Source organism: Xenopus laevis, chromosome 1S (genome assembly GCF_017654675.1).
Source record: "Xenopus laevis strain J_2021 chromosome 1S, Xenopus_laevis_v10.1, whole genome shotgun sequence".
In the NCBI taxonomy this organism is placed as follows: Eukaryota; Metazoa; Chordata; class Amphibia; order Anura; family Pipidae; genus Xenopus; species Xenopus laevis.
Genome location: NC_054372.1, coordinates 179,412,037 through 179,432,212, shown reverse-complemented (window position 1 = coordinate 179,432,212; position 20,176 = coordinate 179,412,037).

The following is a 20,176-nucleotide window of genomic DNA, read 5'->3' as shown; positions in this document are numbered from 1 at the left end:
GTACGCCAAGTGATTATGTATTCATAGTACTTCATAGTGCTTACTTGCAGCCTCTTTACCTTCTGTTATCAGTCACTGTGGGCATATATACACCTATGGGGTTGTACAGTCTCATATTTGATTTCGCAAAAGGAGAATGCACACTAGTACCTTCGGCAATGCCTTTAAATCATTTATTCAGCAGAATGTGGCACTTTCTGCTGAATAAATGATTTAAAGGTTTTGCAGAAAGTATTGGTCGAATGCACCTTCTAAGAAGGTGATTGGGTTTGTGTGTATCAAAATGTGTGTATTGTATATGTCAAGTGTATGTTGAATGTTGTAAAAATGTTGAAATGGTTGAAAGTGTTAAATGGTTGAGACTGTAATGTGTAAAAAACAGCACAAGGTGGCGGTGGTGTCAAGCAAGTGAATCTTGAAGGTTTCATGTGGTGACCTGGGGGAAAGGCACATGCACTGCAGTAAGAACAGCACATGTAAAGTAGATGTAAAGGGATGGTTAATTAAGGACAGTATATAAAGGGAAAACACATTCATGGGTGGTAAATGGAGGCATCTGAAAAGTAGATAGTGGTAAGGCTACAAGTACGAGTACTAGGTACTAAAGACAGTGAGTTGAACACTAGAATGGGTAGCCAAGACCCCAACAAGGAGTTAGTGGCTTAGGAGCCAAGGCTTTTCCAGTGAGGGCCGGAGTGTTAGGGGAACACGAACATCCTATCTGGAGTAGGCCAGAGGGACATAGGACGTATGCCGGACTGGTAGGACGAAGAAGGTGGAAGAAAAGTCCTACCCTGAAAGGTATGGGTGCACTGGTGTGGTGTTAGCCAGACTGAAGCAGGGAGGTGGTAAGTGACCCTGGAAAGGGGTGTTCCTGTGTCTCCAGTGACTCTGTGTGAGGGGTTCACTATAGAAAGAAGTTATTGCTCTGCAAGAAAGGGAGTGAGTGACACCTTTGGAATGTGCTTGGACTGTACAAAAGTTAATGGATCTTGTTGAATGTTCCAATAAATATTCTTCGTTTTTATTGGGTGTGAAGACCCATCCTTGGAGTTGCAGTCTGGTTTCCATGGTAACAGCGGAACATTAACCCTTAACCCCCCTTACAACCTGAATAAAATAAATGTTGTGCCGAAGAAATTGTATATTTGTACAGTCTCAGCCATTTGCTTGGATTCTTCTGGTTGCCCTTCTCAGCACCAATGAAGACATAGGCAGACTGACACTGATCCCATGGCATTGCCAGACGGTCTGTCTAAAATGTGTCCGGAGAGGTCCACAGGTGTTGCAGCGGGTAGGCCAAAATCTGCAATACTGCCCAACCTTATCTATGGGGTAAATTTACTAAGTGGTGAAAATTCGCCAGCAACCGCTTCGCAGTCAGCGCAACACTTCGCCAGACGAAAATTCGCTCAGACAACGCTAATTTACTAAAATGCAAAGTTGCGTCCAGGGCGCCGAACGCTGGCGAATTTTCAAAATCAAAGATGCGCTAGTGTTCAATTATGCCTATCGCAACTTTCTCTCCGCTCAGGCTAGTTTGCATACAGCGGGAGATTATAAAGTTGCCTGGACGTATGTGTTGCAGCAAATACATTACATTACACAAGTCCAGGGAACCTTAATAAATAAAATAGAGTTGTTATAATGGCCTACACATGAGCCCACTGTATAGTTTATGTTCCATATGTTAGAAAATGTATGGGGGAACCCAGTTACCCAAAAAACGATTTTAAGGACTTTTGCCGGTGATCACTCTGAAAAAAGGAAAAAACTTTTGTCCACTATAAAATATGATGTAAGTAACAGAAGATTGAGGAAGATCTAGCTACTTTATAGCACTTCGCCTGTTCTGAGCTGGAGAAGGCAAGTCTGGCAAAAGAGGTAACGTTCAGTAAAATCTGAATCTTAGTGAACTTGTGGCGATAGAGTGTGAATGAGCGATATCGTCTGTCTCTTTTTCTAGAGAAGTACGCCTGCGCCTGTTAGTAAATCGGCGAAGTGTCTAAAAACCGAATTGTCACCAGCGTTAGTCACTTCGCCCTTTAGTAAATTTTGAATGAGCGATATCGTCTGTCTCTTTTTCTAGAGAAGTACGCCTGCACCTGTTAGTAAATCGGCGAAGTGCCTAAAAACCGAATTGTCACCAGCGTTAGTCACTTCGCCCTTTAGTAAATTTACCCCTATGTATGGTCAACTCTAGACCTCAAACACACTGCACACTTTGCCCATGATGCATCTGTTTCCAACAGTTCTCACTCAGCTTTCCTGCTGCCTTGTTACCAGCAATATTAATAAACTTTCCAATACATTCTGTCACCTCATTAGCTGCTCAATACAGTCTCGTTCTGCCATCACAAAGATTATTCTTTAGCATACAAACTGGATTAGACTGTAAAGTTTACAGGGAAAGGAAAGACAGCGCAGTTACAGATTTAGTTGATACTATTAAAAGCCTGCAAGAGAAGACATGGACATATCTGTAATGTAGAGGTCTCAAGTCTTCACTAGATGGCAGTAGATGAAAGAGTTATTCATAACCATGTTTTACAGAATGCAGGAAAAAAATTTTTATTTTGTAGTCACTTTAAAAGTTATATGTGTGATTTTTTTAAATGACTTTGTTTTGATATTTACCTCCAGTTGCAAAGCCCTAGGCTACACTTTCGCTCTTCTCCCAGGAAAAATCCATGTGTATTAATTTGACATTTGCCTTGTGCTTTATCTTCCAGAAGATGGCTCTGCTGAGCTGTACTTGATATTTTTCTTCCATTGAAGTCACGGTCTATTATGCTTAGTTGGCCTACATCCCAGGAAAGATTTCCATTCCATATCTGGGCAGCAGAAGGAAACACACAAAGTACACAAAAAAAAACATGTTGATATTTAATGTATATTTCTATATTTCAAACAGAAAACCTGAACAAAAACAATGTAGACGATGAGATCATATTAAAGGGATTCCCATGCACCCACTTCTTCAGCTGCATGTCCGCCAATCGCATTGTGTTCCATAGGGCAATATCAGCAGATTGGCCAATAGCAAGCGGGGTTAATGATTTGGACTAAAGAGAAGTCATGAAGCAAGTGTGGGCCCTGTAATTTCCTGTTGGGCATGCAGGAATTTTCAATACCAAGTAACTTAGTTTGATCGGTTTGAAAGATGGTTATTCAGAAAGGGGGTCTGTGGGCACTTACCTACTACAGATGTATCTGCCCATGCAGGGCAACAATATCCCTGTTGGTCATGAATAATGAAGGATGTGGTCCATTCCTCTTTGACCTGTGTCCTACCAAGAAGGTCCAAGAACTTTAGCATGGAAAAGCTTAAATCTATGTAAAGTATTTCAATTGGCTCTCCACAAACCGTACCCCAGGGTGGTGTGTTTTTGAAGAGGTAGGTAATTGACTCGAATCACTAACAACTTGGCACCACCAGTTATTTTACCTTTCCATATCCTTTAAATATGTTTTTTTACTTACACAACTGGCCTTCTTAATGATGAGCCTCATAATTACCATCATCATTATAAAGATATAGCCTCCACTCCCCTGACTTCTTTCTGATGGTCATAAACCCATAATTCAGAAAATCAGCCTCGTATTGTAACAAAGGCAATAGGGAAAAGTAAAAAAGTGAAAAGGTCAAGACAGGCACCATATCCATGTTACTATTCCATGGTGCGGAGTTTAGTGCTTGCCCCATGGCAAATATTCAGTTGTGTTCAGAATAACATCACTAATCTGATCGATCACTGTTTCTGATAGGAATTATTTTTCTACATGGCAAATAATTTACTAGTAGGTGTAGTAGAGTAATAGAAAACCAACAGACCCAACAGTCATGACATGCTGCTGATTCTGTGTTATTAAATCATTAATTGTGGCTTGTTCCAAATAATAGCAGTGTTCCAAATAATAGCTTGTTCAATATTATAGCAATGTGGAGTTCAATTAGGTCATTCGTGCTGTAAAAAAAAAGGTGTCAATTCCGGCTCTTATTTAAAGAAGGAAGGCAGCGAATGTGTTTAAAAAAAAAAGAAGTGTGATGTATGTGTGAGTAAAATGGGTCGTTCCAGACATTGTTCAGAAGAACAGTGTACTTCGCTTAAAAAGTTGATTGAAGAGGGAAAAACATAAAAAAAAGTGGAGGAAATGATTGGCTGCTCAGCTAAATGATCTCAAATGCTATACAATGGCAACCAAAACCTGAAATACATGGAATATAAAGGAAAACTACCTTTCGAAAGGATAGAATAGCCAAAACGGAAAAGTTCCCTGTGATACTGTTACAATAAGAAGATGTCTATGTGAAGCCAAGCTATCGGCAAGAAGCCCCCGCAAAGTCCCATTGTTGAAAAAAAGACATGCTGAAGAGCTTACAATTTGCCAAAGAACACATTGACTGGCCTAAAGAGAAATGACACAACATTTTGTGGATTGATGAAAGCAAGATTGTTCTTTTAGGGCAGGGATCCCCAACCTTTTGAATCCATGAGCAACATTCAGAAGTGAAAGGAGTTGGGGAGCAACGCAAGCATGAAAAATGTTCTTGGCGTACCAAATAAGGGCTGTGATTGGCCATATAGTAGCCCCTATGAGGATTGTAAACCTAAATTGAGGCTCTGTTTGGCAGTACACCTGGTTTTTATACAACCAAAACTTGCTACCAAGCCAGGAATTCAAAAATAATCACCTACTGGGAGCAACATCCAAGAGGTTGGAGAGCAACATGTTGCTCACGAGCTACTGGTTGGGGATCACTGTTTTAGGGTGTAGGGGCCACAGACAGTTTGTCAGGTGACCCCCAAACACTGAATTCAAGTCACAGTACAGGGTGAAGCCGGTGGCACAAGCATCATGATATGGGGATGTTTCTCATACTATGGGTTTGGGCCTATTTATCACATACCAGGGATTGTGGATCAGTTTCAATACATCAAAATACTTGAAGAGGTCATGTTGTATATGCGACGAGGAAATGTCCTTGAAATGGGGGATGACCCCAAACACACCAGTAAATGAGCAACATCTTGGTTCCAGACCAACAAGACTGATGTTATGGAGTGACCAGCCCAATTCCTGAACCTTAATCCAATAGAAAATTTGTGGAGTGACATCAAAAATGCTGTTTATGAGGCAAAACCAAGAAATGCTGCAGAATTGTTAAATGTAACAGATGCCAGAAGTTAGTGGACTCCATGTAACACAGATGTGCAGCAGTTCTCAGAAACACTGATTATACAACTAAATATTAGTTCAGTCATTCAAAGGAAAGCAAAATCATGAAATATATTTTAGTTCATACAGTGGATGTTTGAGTTTGTAAAGAAGAATGCAGACACTGCTATTTTTGGAACGGGTGAATATTCCCTTTTCTTCACTTTCTGTAAAGGAGTAACACAAATTGGATAAATATCCCCTGTACTGCCCTGTATGTACAAGGTATTTGCATATATTTGTAGTTGAACATTCTCATTAATGCTGTGCCATACACATGAGATGATCACCAGAACTCATTAGAGAAATAAACAACCTTCTCAGCCGCTCAAGTTTCCCCGAATATGAATGTGAAAATGAAAAGGACTTGATGAGACGTCCTTGAATATCACTGATTCCAGATGATTGAATAAGTGACTCACAGGAGTCTCAGCCAAATGGAAACAGGAAAAAATTGGAATTATTTAACGTTGTACAGATCCACCTACGTGTTAAGGGAAAATGTAGCAGAGCAGCAAAGTGACATCAGCTCAGGGTCTGTAAGGGAAAACATTCTCTATCCCCTCCTTCTCATTACATTTCCCTCTCATGGGCTTTGTCAGGGTAATCTTACCAGAAGCAGAGACTTAGAACCGGACATTCTTATTTATACGAGTCCTTCTTTGACTCAACAATGAATGTTAGAATTTATGCCATGAACTTTCCAGAATTTCGTAAATCCCGTTCTGAAAGTGACGGATTTCTAAATCAGAAAAAAATGGCTAAAAATAAAATTCTGCTGTTAGAAAGAGAGAGAGCACAGTAAGAGTGATTCAGCAATAACCCTTTAAACAAATGTCAGAAGCCTCAAATGTAGTTTATACCAAAAGGAACGAGGGCAGAAATAAAAAGTTGAAAGTTATTTTATACTTAACTGACAGTGGGGGAAAGTGTGGGGACTGTAACTGCACTTGTGGAGGTGTGGAGCCCTGTAATCTTTGCACCACTTATGCGGAATTAGTTGATTTCTAGCATTGTAAGGGAATCAAGAAAACTGATTTTGACTTCAAGAATAATATTTAAACAGGAAGTTTACGATCTTTACGTGGGTGTAAAGGGTCAGAGGGGAATTGGAATCATCCCAGTGTGCATCTCTGTACTGTAATCACTTGTGCTACTGTATTTATTCTCACGTACATTACAAGGCATCCGTGTTTGCTCTGAATCCACGTACGCAGTACCGTATAAACTCGAGTAAAAGTCGAGTTTTTCAGCACCCAAAATGTGCTGAAAAAGTCTACCTCGGCTTATACTCGAGTCAATGTGCAGAATCACCCAAACTGCACAAATAGCGCTCATGAAATCTCCTCCTGTGCCCCGCACAGCGGCCTCATTCCTGGCTGTATTCATTAGTTCAGCCGGCAGGCATTTTCCCTGCATTACATTGTTCCTGCTTTAAATGGGCATGCACCGATAGCCCCTCCTACTTGACCTCTCCATTCAGATCACCTGCCCCCCCGCTGGCCTGGCGAGAAAATGATCAGCAGCCTTCCGCATCTTCTGGGCCGCTGCCGTGACGTCCATCGCATTGTGTAGGAATTGCTGCCACACTTCTGAGGTTCGTTATGCAGTTATTACTGCGCCGATACTACGGGTCCTTGTGTAGGAATTGCTGCCGCACTTCTGAAGTTCGATATGCAGTTAATAGTGTGCCGATACTACGAGTCCTTGTGTCTCTCTCGTCTTTCTCTCTCTGCCATTTGTCTCCAAATCCTGCCCTAGCAGTGTATCCTAGAGGATTAGTACTAATACTGGTTGAGAGAATGGGCATTAACACTCAGGGGTTGATACTTATTATGGAAAATTTTACTGAGCTGTAACGATTTTACTGAGCTCTCTCTCTATCTCTTGTATAAATACAAGATGTCCTTCCTGAATGTTTAACATGTAGTGGTGTACACACTGAAAATATATGATCATCACATTAGCTTTGCTGCTTGATTACATTTTTTTGTGGCCAAATTTAGGAAAACTTACCAGCACCCTAGGCTTATACTCGAGTCAATAAGGTTTCCCTGTTTTTGTAGGTAAAATTAGGTACCTCGGCTTATACTCGAGTATATACGGTAAATGTTATATATCCATGTAAAGCCCAACAATTTAAGTTGCAACGAATAAGGTCAGATACACGCCAACATCACTTCCATTATTATTATGGGCCTTTTAATTGTGACAAGATTGACAGGCCGTGCCCATTATAAACAGCAGTGATTGTTACAACAAATAATTACCATTGCCACTGCTGCTTCCGCCATTAGCAGCACAATAATGCAAAAGTTTAAAAACTAAATGGAGGAATTCTATATATTGGTGCAAAAAAAACTTTATTTTTTTTGTTTGGTGAAACAAAACTCATGGAAGAACTCTAACCAGTGGTGTAACTCAATATTACTGGACCCCACAGCAAATTATCTTTCAGGCCCCCAAAATGTATAGAGCTTGATCTGTTTTACCTATATTCATTGAAATTATATATGAATTAGGGCCTCATGGGGCCCCTATACAGCCTTGGCCCCCCCTGCCACAGGGACTGCTTCCTCTTTAATTACGTTCCTAACGGTGGCCATAGACGCAAAGATCCTATCGTAAGAATCGAGGATTCGTACAATTTTCAGACCGTGTGTAGAGAGTCCCGACATTTTTCGTCTGGTGGAGATCGGTTGTTTGGTCGATCAGACAGGTTTGATTGTGTCCCGACCGATCCCGCTGGAGCCCATTGCGCTCTCATCGAAATCCTATGGCTGAACGATCTGATTACCCCCGATATAGCCATGCCCATTAGTGGCATATTGGGGAAAGATCGCCTCATTTGGCGATGTCGCCAAACTAGCGGATCTTTTTGCCTATGGCCACCTTTAGTCTCTAACACTACTGTGTACATCCCCCTCTCCTGTGTGATTGTACCTTTAAAAGAAAACACACAGCGAAATTCTAGAGCAGATTCACAAACATTTTTGCCGCCGGTGAAAAACAAGAATTTTCGCTGAAAAATGGCATAACATGAAAAGATTCACTCATCCATAGTCAGCAGGTGGGGCGTTTATATAAATGGCCTGTAGGTGTCACTGTGTACAAGACTTATGATAATGTCTACACATTGTACTAAAAGGAAAAGTAACACCAAAAAAATGAGTGTTTTAAAGGATTGACACTGCAATAAACTAGTAAAACTGTGTGTTTGCTTGAGAAACACAACTATAGAATATAGATATCAAGCTGCTGTGTAGCCATGGGGGCAGCAATTCAAACACAGGATACACAATAGATAGCAGATAAATTCTGAAGAATCCCATTGTGTATACAGAGCTTATCTGTTATCTGCTATGTAACCTGAGCCTTGAATGGCTGCCCCCATGGCTACACAGGAGCTTGTTTATATAAACTATAGTAGTACTTATCTGTTATCTACTGTGTATCCTGTGCTTGAATGGCTGCCCCCATGGCTACACAGCAGCTTGTTTATATAAACTATAGTAGTACTTATCTGTTATCTACTGTGTATCCTGTGCTTGAATGGCTGCCCCCATGGCTACACAGCAGCTTGTTTATATAAACTATAGTTGTGTTTCTGAAGCAAACTCACCAGTCCATTATATTTTCATTACTTTAAAACACCATTTTTGGTTTTACTGTTCCTTTAATAAACTGCAATGCGTGTTCGAGTAGAAGGTTCTATTTGGGGTTGTAATGTCTGAATGAAGCTGCAGATAAAGTTCTGCTCCACCATACTTATTCCTGCAAACCATCCCAAATTACTCACAGGTCATATATAGTTACATTGTTAAATTGGGTTGAAAAAAGACAAAGTCCATCAAGTTCAACCCCTCCAAATGAAAACCCAGCATCCATACACACCCCTCCCTACCCTCACATAAATTCTATATACCCATATCTATACTAACTATAGAGTTTAGTATCACAATAGCCTTTGATATTCTGTCTGTCCAAGAAATCATCCAAGTCCCTCTTAAAGTCATTAACAGAATCAGCATCACAACATCACCCGGCAGTGTATTCCACAACCTCACTGTCCTGACTGTGAAGAACCACCTACGTTGCTTCAAATGAACCTCTCAATTGCATCTGCTACGTAACCTATGCACCAGCAGGGGGCGAGAACTTGGCAAATGTTACACATGCTGCAGAAATATGTACTCCATTTATGTACAGACCCCAGATATTATTCAGCTAAAAAAGATTTTAAATGAAAATGTAAACAAAAAACTATATATATATATATATATATATATATATATATAATATATATATATATATATATATATATATATATATATATATATATATATATATATATATATAAAATATACAATGCAGAAACAAAAATTTCCAGCTGTACAGAAGGCATCAGATGGCATTTCGACACGATGAACACACGCTAGTGTCCCTTTGAGATCTCAAAGAGAATTTTTTTTAATGATACAATTTGCAACATTGATTCTCGGGAAACAAAGGAGATACAAGGATTGAAACAATTTTATTGAAGTCGCAAGTGTTCTATGTTTGTGTTTTATATATTGCACAATGGTTTAATTTGATTTTTATAATGGGTCCACGTCATTAATGTGGGTCAAATATATGATTCGTCACTGTGTTGTTTACGTGTAGGCTTCCCGCCAAACATGATGTATTTAGGGGTTGATTACACTGCACTTCGTAACTTTGATAAAGGCTGGGGTAACAGGCGAAACGTTTGTTTTTTGTTTATAATAAATTAGACAAGACTTCAGACTTGTCACAAGGGGTCACCATCTTGGAAAGTGTCTGTGACACTCACATGCTCAGTGGGCTCTGAGCAGCTGTTGAGAAGCTGAGCTTAGGGCTCGTCACTAATTATCCAGCAGAAAATGAGGTTGGTCTGTAATATAAGCTGATGCTACAGGGCTGATTATTAAATTCTGATGCTAATTGCACTGGTTTCTGTGCTGCCATGTAGTAATTATCTGTATTAATTACTAATCAGCCTTATATTGTGATATTCCTATTCTATGTGTACTGTATATTGTGAGTGGGTCCCTAAGCTCAGCATGTGCAGTGAATCAGCAGAAAAGAAGATGGGAAGCTACTGGGGCATCTTTGGAGACACAGATCTTTACTGCTAAAGGGCTGCGGTTGCCTTGGGCTTGTACAGCAGCCCAAAACATAATGTACAACATTTCTAACTACAAGATTTAGTTCTCCTTTAAAGTATATATCCTGCCACTTACTAGGTCTGACCTACCTAGGTTCCATGAGGCCCTTCCCACCTGCTCACATATGGGATACTACAAAATGGAAATAGAAATAAACGGAGGGCACTCAAATCAGAACAAAAGGAACAGATTAAATGGAGTGCAAAATAACCCCAATCCACCCCCATGAGGTGGCACTACCAATACTATTTCAAAATTGTAGGCTTGCACACTCAATATAATTAATGCATACACACAGGTGGCATTATAGAAACATCTCTTTACAGGCAATATATTAAGATACATCTGAACAAAGTGCTCTGTACAATGAATATGTATCAAACAAAGACATAATACATTGACAATGATGTCAGATTACATACCACCAGGAGGTTATAAGAGGAAAGCCAGGCAATATAAGGAAGCGGACACCCCTGCCTGAGATTGAGAATATTTGATTTAGGACTAATTAAGAAAATCCCTAATTCTGTACTTTTTGCTGCTGGTCAGTGACCCCCATTTGAAAGCTGAAAAAAAAAAAACAGAAGAGGAAGAAAAATAATTACAAATAGGACATTCTATAACATACTGAAAGCCAACGTAAAGGCAAACTTCCCTTTTAACATTGTAATGTGAGCCTGTGATGCTGCTTTCATATTGTATCAACAACTTCACAACTGGAAAAAGCTGCTCAATAAAAGAAACGAAAAAAACTGCAGTGAAATTCCCCCTTTTTATAAACAGGAAACGAATAAGCGAATAAGTGCCTGTATGTAAAAAAAAGGCTGTCGTGTGAACGCGCGTGTTGACAATTTTTTTTGCCTGAAAAACATGTTAATTATTTAAATATTTAGTGTGGGTTGCAAGAAGGCTGAGTATAATCATCACTGACATTCCATTCGTATAGCTGTGTATAAGGTCATACAATGAAAGATTCTTGTGCAGGTTTTGGTAGTAGAACACAAATACAAGTGTCTGCACCAGGGACAGGCAGCTAGCTTTAGGGTCAGGCCACACTGGGCGTTTTGGGGATATTTGGTTGCCTGGCAACTAATCGCCTTGTTTTTACGGCGACCAATCTCCCCAAACGCCTTCCCTCACTTTGCGCTGGCTAAAATGAAAAAGCACCGGCGCTAATCACACGCTGCGATTTCCAAAGTATTGGGCGACTTTGGAAAACGAATCACCGCGTGTGATTAGCGCCAGCGTTTTTCATTTTAGTCCGCGCAGAGTGAGGGAAGGCGTTTGGGAACATTGGTTTCCACAAACATTTATGCATCATATAAACCCTTCTGCCAGTAGAATCATATGAACAAGAAATCATACCAGTCAATCACTTTGGTAATGTTGTTGGATGGTATAATCATCATTCAATAAAGTTTATGAGTTTTGAAGATGCATTTTCTGGTCATAAATACTCGCTAAAATTACCGATACGTAAGCCGTTACTGCAAGTGATTGCAATGATTTCTGAGCGCTTTGCTGTTTAGTAAACATAGTCGCTGCGAATATTCTGGCGGAAAAATATTCTCAGCGATAACATGCGGAAGCTTGAAGTCAGATTTATCGCACTTTAATAAACGGACCCCTAAGACTTTTGCAGCATTGTTTAAAAAGACCAAGAGTTTTTTAAAGACCAAGAGTTAAGCTAATGCTGCTGCCAATAGCAATTGCTTTACAAATAACTTTAAAAGTTTATATTTAGAGGTTGGCTTGCCCTTAACTTAGTACTAATCTCCCTTTACACAGTGCACCTGTCTGCAGTTATTGTGCTGGAATTCTGGGGAAAATGGGGAATCATGTGCAGGGGCGATTCTGAACACTAATGCGGTGCTGCAACCCCTCACCCCCCCCCCAGCGTTTACCTTTCATACACCGGAGGGGGTCAGGAGCATGGCTAGTGCAGAGAGTGCAACGGTGCTTTCTGCACTATAAGAGATGAATTTGGGTTTAAACATTTTTTGCCACCCCTGGTAACCAATGTTCCTCTATTTATTTCTCAGGAAAGTGCGGAAAAAAAATCTTTTTTGTGCACATTTCAATATTGTGTGCACATTTTTAAAACACTACGTGCTCGGGTCATATTAAAAACAAATTTTGTGTTTCTGCACCAAATTCATTGCCGCTAACTTGTTTGGCACTGTCTCCTGAGGCAGGCAGTAGCGTCATAAGAGCAGTGCCCCTGATCATGGGTATAAAAACAAGGCAAATAACTAAAATACATTTAATAAATATATTTTTAATGCAAGATCTGACGGCCTCCAGCATACCTCCCAACTGTCCCATTTATACAGGGACAGTCCCTCTTTTGATTTTCTCTGCACTGAACAGCCAGAAAAAGAAACAATGTTTCTAACTTAATTGGCTTTTGACAGAGAGCCCAGAACAGCCACAGCTGCAGATAAGATACTTTTGTAACAATTTTGAGATAAGCAAATAAGTAATTGTAACAATATAAGATAAAAGGTCTCTTGGGGGAAGTTAGACTCACAGCTTAAAGGGCAATTCACCTTCATTAGCAAAACTGTAATAACTGGAAAAAACCACAGAAATATGTTCAAACTTTCATAACCTGCCAAATTTTGTAAAATGAACATGGTAATTAGGGGGAGTGGCTACAAAATGGGCATGGTCAGAAATTGCTACGGGTGTCAATTTGTTATGTATCCCCCCCCCAGTGATTCTAGTCGATTACTTGCTGCCCTGAGTTGGCATTCTGCTTCATCCAAGTCTGGGGCACTTGCAGGTATAGTTGGGCTTGAATGAGTAATGTGCAATGCAGAACTTTTTTTGACATTTCTGCATACCTCCCAATATTTGAAAAACTAGAAGGAGGGACAAAAAGATCTGGTTCATGTTTTATGGCCACACCCCCTAATTACCATGCCCATTTTACAAAATTTGGCAGGTTAGGAAAGAAATGCATTTCTGGGAGTTTAAGGGCCATGTTTTATGTGTTATAACAGTTTTGTTAATGAAGGGGAAATTGCCCTTTAAACTACTAGTCTCAGTTTCCCAAGAGACCTGCTTATGGTATCTTTGCTTATCTTAAATTGTTACAATTGTATATTTGCTTATCTTAAATTGTTACAATTGTATCTTTGCTCATCTTAAATTGCTACAGTGCAGGTGCTGAGTGTTCTGGGCTCTCTGCCAAAAAAAACTCTCATTTTAATTAAGATTCAGAAACTTTGTATCTTTTTCTGGCGTCAGTGCAGGAGCTCAAAAAATGTTTTAACATTTTGAATTATTTGATTAAAATTGGCCACCCCCGTACCTTGTATCTCATTCCCTTCCCCGTTAGATTATAAGCTCTTTTGCACAGGTCCTTCCTCACCTTTTGTACCAGTACTGATTGTTATGTATATAACTCTGTATGTTATATGTATGTTATCCATGTGATTTCTTTTATTGTACAGTGCTCTAAAAATACATATTAATAATAATAAAATAGAGTCTATGGGAGATGGCCTTCCTGCAAATTCAGAGTATTCTGCATAACAGGTTTCCAGATAACGGATCCTGTACCTGTATAATTATCAGTATGGCCACACGGTGTACACTGACTTTACACTTCATGCCGTCTTCACACAAGGCCACAGCTTATTTATATGTTTTTCTTTTCTATAAGCCAAGCTTCATATACACAAGGCATCTGGTGACTTCTGGCAAAGACCAGAGCAGTTACACAGATATCTCGGGAAAGATGCTGCACTTCACCGCATGCTGCAATTCTCCAGGCTGCCACTTGTGACAAGCGTTAAACTGTCATTTACGGGTGTCTGCTGTACCATACCCTGCTTTTATTTTCAGACGAATCTGATCATGAAAAAAATTGATAATTCCTTTTGTGTTTCCGTTTGCTCTTATTTTAAGAAGTCTAAAAGCTGCACCTGCAGCTGTCACAGCTCGTTAATAAAACTCCTCTGAATATAAATGGGGCATAATTACAGGCTTGTGTTCTATCAAGTGAATGTTAGCGCTGATTATACTGAAAAGGAAAGTGCCATTTTGGAGAAAAAAATTAAAGGGACAATACAAATAATTACAAAAAAAAAAAAATCTCCTTGTCTGCTAAGTGTATATTGCGTCTGTCACACGTTTCATACTGCATGGGAACATCCCAGCACTAGACATAATTTAAAAGCTAATTTGATATAAATTTGTACAGCTCACCCTGCTCAATCAGAATAGGATGTAATTCTCCTACCGCACACCTGTAGTTCACCAATCCTGCAATTGGTGGTGCGTTCCTTCCGTTGACCCGGCCGGGTCCCTTAGCAACCAATGTGTATAAAAAACGGATCCGCACACACACGCTGATTAATGCAGTCGGGTAATATCCCCTTTTATTCAGCCACCAATGATGTTTGGTGGCTGGATAAAAGGGGATATTCCCCGACTGCATTAATCAGCGAGTGTGCGGATCCGTTTCTTATACACATCAATCAGAATAGGAGCCCGTTTAAAGACAGCTCTGTATAAAATAAATGCCTCTGAGCCATATGTATTAAGCATCATGAGTAGACCCAGTTCTAATAATGTAACTAACGATACAGCAGCTGGTTTACTCAGGACAAATTTTAAGGTAAAAGTCCTGCCCCAGGTTATACTAATTGCCTTCTATGAGGAGCAGGAACCTAGACTCTGGAATGGCAGTGGATGTGATCTACTTGGACTTTGCTAAGCTTTTCATACAGTGCCAAACAGACCATTACTGATTAAATTAAGGAATATTGGTGAAAATAATATTTGAACTAGGATAAGGAACTGGCTGATTGCAAAGAGTGGTACATGGAGAATTTTCTACGCAGGGGTCTGTCTGTGGCCCTTTGCCAGAACCACCAGGTTTTGGAGCACACCCCTTTTACCTGTAACCTCAGCTGCCACCTAGTTACCTGGCTAAGAGGGAAAATGACCCTTTTTCCCACAGGCACCCCACTGCACCCTATATAATGCATCTTTAATGCACAATTCTCTGTACACTTTTAGGCCAGACAGAGGATTTTTCCAAACACTCTGTCACAGTGCAGCGCTCAAGTTTGTTTAATTTAGTTGTGAATCAGTAGAAGAAAGGTTACAATTCTGGAACTGGGTATCAAGAAAAAAAAAGCAAAAAACAAAACAAAACAAAAAAAGAATAAAATAATGTCAGAGCAAGGAGACATTAGTATTCCTGGTTCTCATGATTTATTTTTTCTACCTTTGGATCAACAACTGAAATGTGATTTCATGCTGTATTTATATTGAAGGACAAATATCTGTCTTAAACCCAAGAAATTACTTTATTTATACAGGTAATTGTTCTTCAGTCGTATAACGAACATCAGTCCAGAGTGTCCGTAAAACAATGTAATTTTTATGTCATGTCATTGTGTAGGACCCTAGCAGGTGACTGCATGGGTAATTGCCATTGCCTCCGGATGATGAATTGATTGACAGAGTGCATGGTTTCTCTCTTTCATTTCAGGTTTCAGGACCAGCAGAAGGAAAGTCTCATATACAATTAAAAACACAAGGGCTTATTTGTGCCCATAAGTACTCCCAGCAACGTTCTGCATGTTGTGATTAATTAAATACAAGAGAACGTATTGATGCATGGGAATGCTGAAATGGTTGGTTGAAATATAGTAATTTGCACCTAATCGTCTCAGCTTGTGACATGAGGGTACATCCACCTGCTTGTATAACTAGTATAAGTAAATCTAGAGCAACTGGACTTGCTGGTTAATCAACAAATGATACAGGGAACTCTAAGTATCACTCATGTATTATAAGGGATAATGTACCCCCTACTGTAAATTATAAGGATATTAGAAGTCACTGAGGGGTTCTGTGTCCAAATAAAGGCACAAGGCTGCAGGCCGAGTTATACAGGGAACTCTTGAGTATCACTCCTGTTTTGTAAGGGATAATACACCCCCTACTGTAAATAATAAGGATATTAGAAGTCACTGAGGGGCTCTGTGACCATATAAAGGCACAAGTCAAGGCCATTTTACAAGGTCAGGCAACCTTGATCATGCTACATATGATGCCACCACATTCACTTCCCACTTGAACATCTTACAAGTCTATGACTGACAGGAGTACCTTGGGATAATAAATAGACAGTGTGTATTTAAAATACACAGCTGCCAAAGTTTTCTTTGTTTCAAAGCTAATTTGGGTGAAATGATGAAGAGTGTAGAGGTTTTTTTTTGTATGAAACCCTGCATGATTAGTCAACTAATTTGGAGTTTCTTTAAAGCTTGCTTTTGCCGAAAGACACTAGCAATCTTAAATTGGCCCCTAAGTCTTGGCACACTTTCACAGATTTCAAGGCTCCCTATACCAACACATTACAATAACCATCTGCTAAAATCATCTGGTGACATAATTAGTGTGGAGGCACCTGGGAAGAGAAGGACATTCTGCACTTACTGTATGAATGCTCCTTTTTGGAGGAGAAGAACCTGTATACAACAAGTCACTTAGCAAATGGATCAGAAATGACAGAAAAGCTGCTTTATTTGCACCCTGAGCTATTGTAGAATCTTATCTGTAGAAAGATATTCCTTGGTTATTTTTTGAATCCCATCTTCTCTTAACAAAACAACAGCAGTTTTTTTCTGAACTAGCCATATCTCTGTAGTAGCATTTGTTAAAGGGACCAAAATGTTCAGTTCTGAGATGAGTCCCCCTTGCCCTACTGTTTCCATCATGACCTACTGCCTCATCTTGCCCTACTGTCTCTATATTACCCTACTGTCTCCATCATGACCTACTGTCTCCATCTTGTCCCACTGTCTCCATCCTGCCCTACTGTCTCCGCCTTGAGCTACTGTCTCTGTCTTGACCTACTTTCTCCATCTTGACCTACTGTCTCCATCATGACCTAGTGACTTCATCTTGTGCTACACTTTCCATCTTGCCCTACTGTCTCTATATTATGCTGATGAGAACATCTTGTCCTACTGTCTCCATCATGACCTACTGTCTCCATCTTGTTCTAGTGACGCCATCTTGCGCTACTGTCTCCATTTTGCCCTACTGTCTCTTTATTATGCTGATGAGAACATCTTGTCCTACTGTGTCAATCTTGCCCTACTGTTTCATGCAGTCCTACTGTCTCTATTTTCTCCTATTGTGACCATCTTGTCCCACTGTCTTCATCCTGTCTCTGTCTTGACCTACTGTCTCCATATTGTTGTATTGTCACCATCCTGGACTACTGTCATCTAATTATAATAATTGTGCGATAATGTTATGTGTGTATTTGTCATGGACATTTTAGTCTTACACCATTCAACAATTTCACAGTTGGTCTAATTTTGGGCCATGATTCCCCCCTCTTCCCCCTGCCTAAGTCATGGCCAGTTGTGCTCAGTCATAATCTCTTTCTAGCAAGCACCACCTTTGAGGTGTAAGTCTGCACTAAGAAGCCCCAAGTGGTGTGATTATAGAAAGACCAGTGAGCACAGTCATAATCAAAACTGTCATATGAAGTCTTATACATTGTTGTGCATTATTACAACTAGAGCTTTAAGTTGTTTCTGATAGAAATCCTGTACTCTATGTAGAGAACTTACTGTAGCAGCCCACAAGGGCAGGTAAAACGTTTATGACACCCCACAACATTTTGTTAAACCAGCAAACTACTGAGGGGGATACAAATTTCTTACATTTCAAACTCACACACATGAGCACAAAAATTTGTGAAGATGCAGACGGTTCTTTTGGCCCAGGGTGCTGTGGATTAAAAAGTCTTTGTAAAGCAAATTCTCTACTTGTCATAAATTCACCCCCAAGTTATTCACTAGATTTCCCTCACATCCAAATATTTCCATTTCTTAAGATCATACATTTTGTTTAAATTATACATAATTAAGGTCCTGTGGTTGAAATATATGTGATGTCTATTTTGACTTTTTGTAAATGTAAACATTAACTTTTTACAAATTAAAAATTTCTATGTACAGAGCACATTTCATAAACATTTATTGTAAACATTCTTATAAATTGGTTGAAGTAACCCCAAAATTGTTACAAATGTATAGAAGTTTAATTTGATTTTTAAGTATAGCCAATCTAATAGCTGCCTTTAATGAATCTCAGGGATTTTGCTTCACAGGGACAAACAGAAGACTTGGATCAACTAATGGATCAATTTAGTTACACAGTCACTGACCCCCTTCCCAGAGCTGGTTCACAAACACATAAGCCATCTTCTGGCTCTTCGGATTTCTTTGTGAAGTGATCACCGTTTGGAGCATGCGCAGTTGGAGCAGTCTTCTGGGTTGTAGCAACTGTGCATGCGCCAGAAGTGATGGAAATTACCGAAGGGAAGGAAGAGGACCCGAAGAAACCTGAAGAGCCAGAAAATGGCGTCTGAGCTGAGTTGACTATGCACTTATAGGCAAGTAAAGAATTAGGGGCACTTATAGCGATCACCTATGCTGAGGAGGGCTATGTAGGCTATTGGTTAAGGGTTTTTAATAGTGGGGGGTTGAGTTCTCCTCAAATGGATACACATGCAATACTCGACTGTGTTTTTGGAAGAGGAGAAAAGGCGCAGGGTGCGGACCTGAACCCACAAGAGACAGGAGCCCATCGGGTTTTTTCCCAGTGTCCTGCCGCCCCAGTCCAACCCCTGGTAGTGCGCATGCATAGTTTTCTATGGTTTCTAAAACACCTGTGGAGGTACTGCCTCACTACCCCAACATGTACTAAGGATATTATAGGAAGCATCAGTTTTGTCTAATCCACACTAAAATGCAGTGTCGGACTGGGATGCCAGGGGCCCACCAGAAAACTGTAGACCATGGGTCCACTTTCTAAACTATTTTTCATTGTCTCCTCACTCGAACTCTTTATTCTCCTAATCTTTTATATCTAATTCTTCCATTATTATGCTTTTTCCCCCATAAAGAAATAGGGAATGATCATGAAACAGGCTTACTGGTTTGAAGCAAGAGGGCCCAATGAGCCAGTCCAACTCTGCTAAAATGTGCTGCAATTGGGAAGCCGAATAATTGGAACCCCAGTTAGGAAGACCCATTAAGTCTTGTAGTCTAGGAAGCTATTGTTGAGTAGGATAACCTAACTTGTCCAAATGAATGGTTTTGTGTCAGTCTAATCAGGAAAACACTTTTTTTAGATATATACTGGAGCAGTGATCCCCAACCAGTAGCTGGTGAGCAACATGTTACTCTCCAACCCCTTGAATGTTGCTCCCAGTGGCCTCAAAGCAGGCGATTATTTTTGAATTCCAGGCTTGGAGGAAAGTTTTGGTTGTATAAAAACCAGGTGTACTGTCAAACAGAGCCTCAATGTAGGTTGAAGAAATGGCCAATCATATCACTTACATTTGGCACCCCAAGAACATTTTTCACGCTGGTGTTGCTCCCCAACTCCCTTTTCTTCTGAATGTTGCTCACGGGTTCAGACGTTGGGGATCCCTGCACTGGAGAATGTGTGAATAAATACAACAGTTGTGGCAGGAAAATCATTTTACAAATGGCCACTTCATCTGGTGATGTCAGAGGGAGCGAGTGCCATGCTTTCATTTGACTGGTTACCTTGGTCAGTATGGGATTCAAATTATAAAAAAAAGTATTTCATGATTCGTAGTAAAGGCGATACTTAAGTACTGACGATAGAATCCCTTTAAAATAAAAATATAATTCCCGGGAAATCTGGTCTTTGAGAATAATATCACAATGGATTTCTGCAATCTATTGGTTAAA